The sequence below is a fragment of the Pinus tabuliformis genome, chromosome 9 (genome assembly GCF_031772625.1).
Source record: "Pinus tabuliformis cultivar Carrire ecotype Pingquan chromosome 9, CPIR1, whole genome shotgun sequence".
NCBI classification, from domain to species: domain Eukaryota; kingdom Viridiplantae; phylum Streptophyta; class Pinopsida; order Pinales; family Pinaceae; genus Pinus; species Pinus tabuliformis.
In genome coordinates, this window is record NC_142307.1 from 675063506 (window position 1) to 675072721 (window position 9216).

Genomic DNA, 9216 nt, shown 5'->3' on the forward strand with positions numbered 1-9216 from the left:
GCCTGTTTTTGCTTTCCTGTAGACACAGGTGTCTCCACCTCTGCTTGCTTGCCTGCCTGAGTTTTGCTTTTTACTTTGGTTGCAGGTGCTGTTGAGGTACTTGGGCTGACGTGGACCACCTCAGCTTTGTCCATTCTGCTCTTCATCCTCTTTTCTCTTGCTGATAGGATAGGTGTGCCACCTTTTTCTTGGTCCTCCTTTTCCTCATGCTTCTTCCCTTGTTCCTTCTTCTGTACTGTTGTCGGGGTCTCTTGGCCTTCTTCCTCCTGTTCCTCGGCCATTGCTTCTTGTTCCTCACTGCTGGAGGAACCCGTTTCTTCGATCAACATCTTAATGTCCCCATCTTCTGTCAAATTCCGGAAGGATTCCCATGAGAGGGAGACCTTATATGAGTGCAATGCATCTTCTACAAGAAGCTTGATCAACCCATGGTGGGCTATCTGATCTGGTATACCCTCTTTCAGCTTTGTAGCACACTCCATTAGAGACTGCAGGAGGTAATAAGGGATGCTCATTTTTTGTTCTACAGGAAGGTCAATTCGGTGCCTCAACTCAGTGAGAAACCGAAAGTGATATGCATACACGATGTTGAAATGGCCTTCACAAGTAATATATTTCATGATTTGCAAACTGACTTCGTTCCAAGGTGGCAACAGGCTCATTCTTCGCACCCCGTTTTTGTCCTCCAAGAATTCTTCCTCAGGTGGAAAGAATTCTTTATTTGCCTGCTGACTCAGCTTTCTCTCCTCTTTATCCCACGGCAGACCCATAGGAAGTTCTGTGATCCGACTGATATGTTCTGGGGTGAGCTTGAGGCTTAGACCTCTCAAGTTCACTGTGGCCGGTGTCTGAGATTTAGGCTTCAGAGCCTGCAAGAATTCTTCGGCCACTTCATCATCGTAACCCTGCAGCTTATCACAAAAAGGCATCCATTGTGATCTGGTGAAGAGCTCTACCACTGCCGGGTTTCTCCTTAGTTTAGTTGAATCAGTGGGTTCCCGTCTTATAAACCCACCCGACATGATGCACACGGTCATTTTAATTAAAGGTGGCAAATGCAAAAGAAATTTGGTCTATTAAGGCAGAGCATGCACATAATCCACAAAATTCAACACAGTCTACCTAAACTGACATCCTGTAGAACGACAACATAGGCACAGCAAACACCAATTCCACCAATATCTTTATAACCCGACTGTGGACGATGGTCTTGCCACTCTTACTAACCAGTTGCATGAAGAGTTCAGGGTTACCTCTCTAATTGGCCACCTTTTTCGTGAGGCACTCGCTTCCCTGTAGAAGACTGTGTTCCTGTAGACTGCGTTCCTGTAGACTGCGTTCCTGTAGAACTGCGTTCCTGTAGAAGCAGTGCGCAATTCTCGGGGAGGACTGTAGTCAGCCCGCGTTCAAGGCGTGCTTCACCGGCGTTCTGGTAGCCAACAGCTCGGCGTATCAAAGTGCAGAGGAGATCAGAATAGCCACCCGAGTTTGAAGTGTTGGATGATAAATGCATGCGCATGATCTAGCCGGTTAGATTTTGAATCGGCGCAATCCGTGGCGCGGGGGATGAGCTGTCCCCACTGGACCGTTGGGCGACGTCATCTGTCATCCGCCTGCGTATTCACTTGCTGCCGCATCCATTCCCACAGATTTACCGTCGCCTTTTCCTGTTAAACTCATGCTCTGACGAGAGTGTTCTCACGTGCGTGCCGTTCATTCTCCTTGTCGTGGCCGCCACCCAAACATCCAATTACACTTTAACTAGCCGACGTGGCCAGTCGACTGGCCATACGGCCACTCAACCATTCAATTTTACGCTATGAAAACAATTTCGAAGTAAGATTCATGCGATTTGATGGAAGGAAGGGTTGAGACACTCACCTGCGTGGCTGCACACGATTTTTCCAGTTCTTGGGCGATGGTGAGTGGATCTACCTGCTGCATGCGACTTACACAGACCCGGAGGCTCGTGGTTACAGGCTGCCAACGATGGAGTGGATGTGTTGCTTGCATGCGCCCGCGTTGCATTTCAGATGGCGGTGCTGTGAATGGTATCCCCTCGAGCAGGTTGAACTGTTACAGGATTCCCGCGAGGTGTCTCGTAACAGTCCTTTCTCCTTGGGTGCATGCTGCACGATGGAGGTTCTGGCCTTTCGATCACGTTCCCGGAGCTCTTGATGCCTGCGGTATGAGATCTCAGCATTTGTTTAACTTTGAAAATGGCTTTTCCCGCGAGAACTCATCAATCTTCTTTGTTTGTGCAGGGAACTTGGTCGCATGTCGACAAGGATGGTGGAGCAAGGTGACAGCAATGTGCAAGGGTGCCAACAGAGGCTTGCATGCATCCAAACCAATCCATAGTCGCTAAATCTCCTTTTAAGATGAATTCTGGCCATCCAAAACTCCTACAGGAAGTTTCCTGTAGAACACAGAGCTTCCTGTAGAAAGTTCGGCCTTCCTGTAGAAAGTCTGTACTTTCCTGTAGAAAATCCGCGCCTTCCTGTAGAAAGACTGCATCTTCCTGTAGGAAGACAACATCTTCTTGTAGAAGATTCAAACCATGATAAAATTGCACATACCTTGAAAAAACATGGGTACTCTTGGAGGAGGTGTTGGTGAGGTTCCTTGACAGCATGGTAAGGACCCTTGGCTTTGAGTTGAAGGCTTCCTCTCCTCCATAGAGCATCTGCAACCTGCATGCAATTTTACCATATTTTGCTTATTGTTTTTTTTTTTGAAAGATAACAGGGGCGCCTCAGAGAGGTTTTCACCCTTGCCATCTGCCCTGAGCGCCTCAGAGAGGTTTTCACTCAAGGATCTTTTTCAACCTTTTCTCTTTTTTTTTTGAAAGACAATAGGGGCGCCTCAATGAGGTTTTCACCCCTACTACCTGCCTTGGGCGCCTCAGAGAGGTTTTCACCCAAGGATCTTTATTTATTTATTTATTATTATTAATTTTTTTTTTTCATTTTTTCATTTTTTTTTTGCTTCAGGGTATGCCAAAAGCAGAGGCAGAACCTTTCTCTATGACCAATACAGATTTCTCCATAGTTTTGATGAACTCTTGTCTTGAGAGAGGTCTCCTGTAGATCTTCAAACGATTCCCATTGACAAGCATGGGAATGGCTTCCTCATCAATGGTTCGAATGAGGACAGATCCATTGTCATGGCATTTCTCCAATGCATATGGTCCTAGCCATCTGGTTCTCAGCTTCCCCTTGAAATCTTTGTATCTTGAGTCATACAACAAAGCCCAATCTCCCGGCTGAAATTGCTAGTCATGGAGATGTTGGTCATGCCACACCTTTCTCTGAGGTTGAACCACTTCTGAGTGAAGGAGGGCCTGCATTCGGTGCTCATCCAGGCCATTCAGCTGCAGTAGCCTTTCTTGTTGTGCATGGCTGAGATCTAGGTCCAGCTGAGCTGCCATCCTCAAAGTGTTGTATTCAAACTCAATGGACAGCAAAGCTCTCTTCCCATAGACCAGCTCATACGGTGTGAAGCCGGTGGTGGTCTTCTAAGTGGTGTTGTAAGCCCATGTGGCTTCAACCAGGTGATCTGCCCAGTCCTTTCTGCTGCTGCTCACCACTTTAGTCAAGATCCCTTCTAATGCTCTATTGGTGACTTCCACCTGCCCATTTGCTTGAGGGTGATAAGGGGTGGAAGTCCTATGCTTGATCTTGTGATGAGCCAAGAGATCTTCAACCAGGTTGGAGGTGAACTGGCTCCCTTGATCGGTGACCAGCTCTCTTGGATAGCCAAACTTATAGAAGATGTTCTCTCTTAGGAACTCGGCCACCTTTTCTTCTGTTGCTGCTTTGATTGCTTCGGTCTCGGCCCACTTCGTCAAATAGTCAGTACACACAATGATGTAAGTCCTTTGCCTCGAAGAGGGGTTGATTGGGCCCACAAAGTCCATGCCCCACTTCTCAAATGGCTCAAGAGTCACTTGAGGTTGGAGAGGCATCTCATCCCTTTGGGTCGGTTTCCCCATTCTTTGGCATTGGTCACACTGACTGACATATCTTCTGACACCTTGATGAAGTGTGGGCCAATAGTAGCCTACCTGCAGGATTTTGAAGGCAGTTCTCTTTGCTGCAAAATGTCCTCCACAAGGCCCATCATGACAAGTGAGGAGGATATCAAAGAATTCCTCCTCCCTTACGCAACGCCTTAAGATCTGATCGGGGCCAAGATTGAACAGATTGCCCCCGATCCAAGTGAATGAGGCACTTTTTCTGATGATTCTGCTCTTCTCTCTGGAAGATAGGTGTGGAGGGAACTGTGTTGAAACAAGATAGTTTGCTATATCAGCAAACCATGGAGAGAGTACTGAAATAGCAAACAGATGTTCATCAGGCATCTGGTTGTCCAGTGTTCCATCCTCATCTGCAGACAAATCCAATCTAGATAAAAAGTCAGCAACAACATTTTCTCTACCTGGTTTGTCAACAATGGTCAAATCAAACTGCTGCAATAAAAGTAACCATCTAATAATACGAGCATTCACATCTGGTTTATTCATTAAATATCTAATAGCAGCATGGTCAGTATGTACAAAGGTCTGGTAACCAGTAATATAATGTCGGAATTTGTTCAATGCATGGACCACAGCCAAGAATTATTTCTCGGTTAGAGTGTAATTCAGCTCAACCTTGGACAAGTTTTTGCTAACAAAGTAAATGGCATATGGAAGTTTCTGCTCAACTTGTCCTAAAGCTGCACCTATGGCTTTGTTCGAGGCATCAGTGTGGATGTGGAAAGGTAGGGCCCAGTTTGGACCTCTCAGGATTGGGGCTGACACCAGCTTGTAAAGCCCTCTGACAATCGTCAGTCCAATTAAACTCCACATCTTTTTCCAATAGGCCAAACAATGGCGAGGCTAGCTTGCTGAAATCTTTAATGAATCTCCGGTAGTATCCTGCTAATCCCAAGAAACTCCGGACATCCCTGACCTTTTGAGGAGGTGGAACCCTCTTGATGAGAGCAATTTTGCTAGGATCCACCTGCAATCCTTGGCAAGAAATGGTATGGCCTAGCACGGTCCCTTCAGTCATTAGGAATTCACATTTTTCAGGACTAAGGGACAAGTTCATCTCGGTGCATTTGGTTAGGACTTTTCCCAAGTTGGACAATGCTTCCTGGAAGTTGGCCCCATAAGGAGTAAAGTCATCCATATAGATTTCTACTGCATCATGGACCAGCTCCGAGAAGATGCTCAGAACAGCTCTCTGAAAGGTAGCAGGAGCATTGCATAGCCCAAAGGGAAGGACTCGATAGGAAAAGGTACCCCAAGGACAAGTGAAGGTGGTCTTATCTTGGTCTTCCGGGCTGATTTGGATTTGGTTGTACTCGCTAAACCCATCCAGGAAAGAGAAGAACTTCTTTCCTGCCAGTCCATCCAACACTTGATCTATGAAAGGTAGAGGGAAATGGTCCTTCTTGGTAGCTTTGTTCAGTTCACGGTAGTCCACACAGATTCTCCATTTCCCATTTTTCTTGGGAACCAACACTAGAGGGGACACCCATTCACTATCTGAGATGGGGTAAATGAATCCGGCATCCAACAATTTTTGCAATTCTTCCTTGACAATGTCCTTAAGGGTTGGATTCATTCTCCTCTGAGGTTGCCTAACCGGTTTACAATCCTCTTTGATGTATATATGATGGGTACAGACCGAAGGATGGACTCCTTTCATTTCCTTATAGCTCCAAGCGAAAGCATCAAGGTGGTTGGCCAACAGACTACACAGCTCCTTTTCCTGGGAAGGAGATAGGGAGGAGCTGATCTTCAATGCTTTCTCAGGGCCGAACTCCACATTCTTGACTCTGGGAGTAACAGGGTTGGTTGTACAAAGATCCACTAGGGTGCTAGCTTGGGCATCCTCCACCAATTTCTCTAAGGGTAGTGCACTGGAAGGTGGATTCTGGATCAAGGTCTCGATCAAGTCATCCTCGGTTGGGGGGTCTCTTCTAGTGGTATCTAAGGTGCACAGAGGTGCTGAGTACACCTCGTCTTCCTCTCCTTCTTCCAACCAGAGTGGTAAGTCATGCTCTAAGGAGGGTTGGGCAGGAGGGTATAGGACTAGCTGCTTGGACATGGGACCATTCTTGATGGTCATGTTTCCTGCACGACAACTTATGTAAGCATCTGCAGTAGCTAACCAAGGCCTTCCCAAAATGAGAGGATATCCAGTAAGCTTGGCCTTTGGTTGCAGAACCAGGAAGTCTGCAGGGTATTCCCAAGAGTCAATAGAGACCAAGACATCCTCCACAATCCCTTCGGGAGTCACAGTGGAGTGATCTGCTAATTGCAGCACTGTCGAGGTCTTCCTCAAGGAACCCTGAAGATTAAGATTAAGCATGGTATCCCTGGTCATCACATTAATGGCAGCCCCCAGATCAATCAAGGTGTGAGGTATAATGGTGCCATTGATGTGAACATCTACTACAGGACTTCCAGGATCTAGGTACTTTGGGCAGATGACTTGTCCTAACATAAGGTCAGACAGTTGTCCTATGACATTGATAGTTGAGGCATCTTTCTTCCGTCTGCCTGGGTGTTTGAAACACTTCTCCTTAACCAGCTTGTTGTATATTGGCACATCCTTGATGGCTTGGAGAAGTGGTATTTTTACACACAACTGCTTGAGCTCACCCAAAAGCTCATCCTCCTCTGGGTTGGGTTGTGTGGTGGCTGTTAGTCTCTCAGGAAAGGGTGGAATAGCCTTTGGTTCACTTCCCTGTTTATCTTCCTCATCCTCTGGGGGAGGAGGTTGGTGATCTAGTAGAGTCTTTCCAGATCGAAGATTGATCTCTTGGATCTCCACAGCATAGGTAGGGCATGAGGTTTCCCCAGTGTATACCTGCTGGGCCTGTCTATTGTTGGGGTTCGGGTTCGGTTGAGTAGGCATTTGAGGTTGCCTTGGAGGAGCAGGAGGTAATGGTTGAGGTTGAACTGGTGGTGGAGGCAAGATGGCAGGAGGAGTGTTGTATTGGGGCCTCCACCTCGACTGAGGTGCATTCCATTGAGGCTGTGGCTGGGCATGTGAGTGATATGAATGAGAAGTAGGTTAAGTGGGGTACTGAGGTGGATAAGACCATGGAGGAGGCATGGACCATGAAGGATGAGCAGGGGGACCCCAGGAAGGCATAGGAGTCGATTGGTTGGGGCTGTAATAAGCTTGAGATGCCCCTTGCATCCCTTGCTGATAAGGTATAGATCCCTGTGGCCTCCTTTGGTTGAGGTAATAGAGAGGCTCTGTGGGAGCTTCTGTCCCTTGGTACATGGCTTTAAACCCAGGTAAGGTTGGACACTAATTTGTGGGATGGTCCTCCTCACAAACGAAACACACTTCAACCGAATGAAATGGACATTTGTTCTTAGGGTGCCTGCTTGTGCACCTAGGGCAGAAGACAGCCAAGGCTCTCTCAGCCTCTTCTTTCTTTTGTTGAATCCTGAATGTGTCAAGCTGCATGGCAATGGTTTGTCTCACCTCACTCTTAAGATCTTCTAATTGATTTGCAAGCTCATGTTTGGAGAAAGGGACACTAGTTGAGAGGTGGTTTCCCCTACCTCGTTTCCGAGCTGCCCTGGAGTGGTTTCTAAACACAGCCTTGATGTCCTCATAAGGCAGTTGGTAAATGTCCCCCCCAGCTAACATGTGAAGGGTATCTAAGAGGTCTTCAGGGACTCCTCGGAGCAAGACCAGCTTGAGGGATTCAGGGTCAAGTGTGCACCTGGCCCGCTTATAGCTTAGTTGGAACCTCTCCTCATAATCCTCTAAGGACTCATCATTTCCCATGGACATCCGAAAGATTTCCCCCTTTGTTTCCTTGGACCTACAGTAATCCCGGTACTTGGTGTTGAAAGCTTGCTGCATCTGAGCCCAAGTGGTGATACTATTCCCAGGTAAGCCCATGAACCAGCGTAGTGCTGCATCCTTGAGAGTGGAAGGGAAAAGTTTCAACTTTTGCTCATCTTCAGTATAGTCATAGGTTCTACAAAGGACAACAAACTCAAACAGGAAGGTGTCTGGATCTTCAGTGGTCAGCCCATGGAAGTGAGGTAAGGCGGAGGGGCTAATGTTCTTCATCTTCATCTCTCCATTGGTCTCTCGGATGGGAAATGCACCTTCTATTCTCTCATCTTCTCTTCTATTGTCAGCCATAGCTTCAGATGGAGTGGTCTCTAACTCTTCTTCTACTATAGGGTCTTTGGATATCTCAGGGTGTTCACCTATATGTTCTTCTGGGTCACTGTCACCAAAGAAGAGAGAAGGGTGACTCAGTGATGTGGTGGGGGTGTTTGGTAGGAATTTGCCTGATCTATCTCGGTTCCTACGAGGCATGAAATGGAAAAGACTTTCTTTTTCTTTTTGATTTCTTTTGCTTTGCTTTTCTTTTGGTACCTGCAAAACTGAGACAGATTGATCTACAACTAACTATGAAAGATGCGAAATTAAACTGAAAGCAGGAAAGAACTAATCTACGTTGCTCAAAGGAAATTGCAAGAATGGAAATGCTAGTCTACGCTTGCAGAAAGGAAATGCTAATCTATGAAAGCAGGAAATGCTATGCTACTTTTGCAGAATGGAAATGAAGTAAACTACTTAGCAGAAGGCAAGAGTAAGGAAGTAGAAGAAAAGCAACAATTACTAATACTCTGACGCTTCCCCGGCAACGACGCCAAAAAGATGGTGGGCTCCAGTATTGTAGCAATAATGCTACAACTCCTGGAGCTTCCTATCTCTAATTTTATCAACCCGGTAGTTCGTACAAACTTGGAAGCGACGGTGCTGTATGCACAAGTACTAGCTCTTGTCGCAGCTGTCACTTGGTCAGCTGGCACAAGTCCGCTAGGGCTCAAGCCAACTTCTATAGGCTCACAGAAGAAGCTTTATGAATGATGGACGAAAGCTAACTGAAAGAAGACTAATCTAGTTGCAGAAAGAAACTGAAAGCCAATAAAGCATGAAAACCCTAGTAAACCCTAATTTGACTAGCTAGACCCTTACAATGCAAAACTGTGAATGAAACTACTAACACTAATGCCATTACTTGCAGTGAACTGAAATACATGCATCTAAGCTACTTGAATCTGAAAAGTCATGTTTTTGTACTTTTTCATTAAGTGGTTGGATTTATTGTGATGATGCTTTTGATTAGGGTTTGGTTGTGCAGGAGCGGTTGGAATGGAAGGAAAGCATGGGCAAG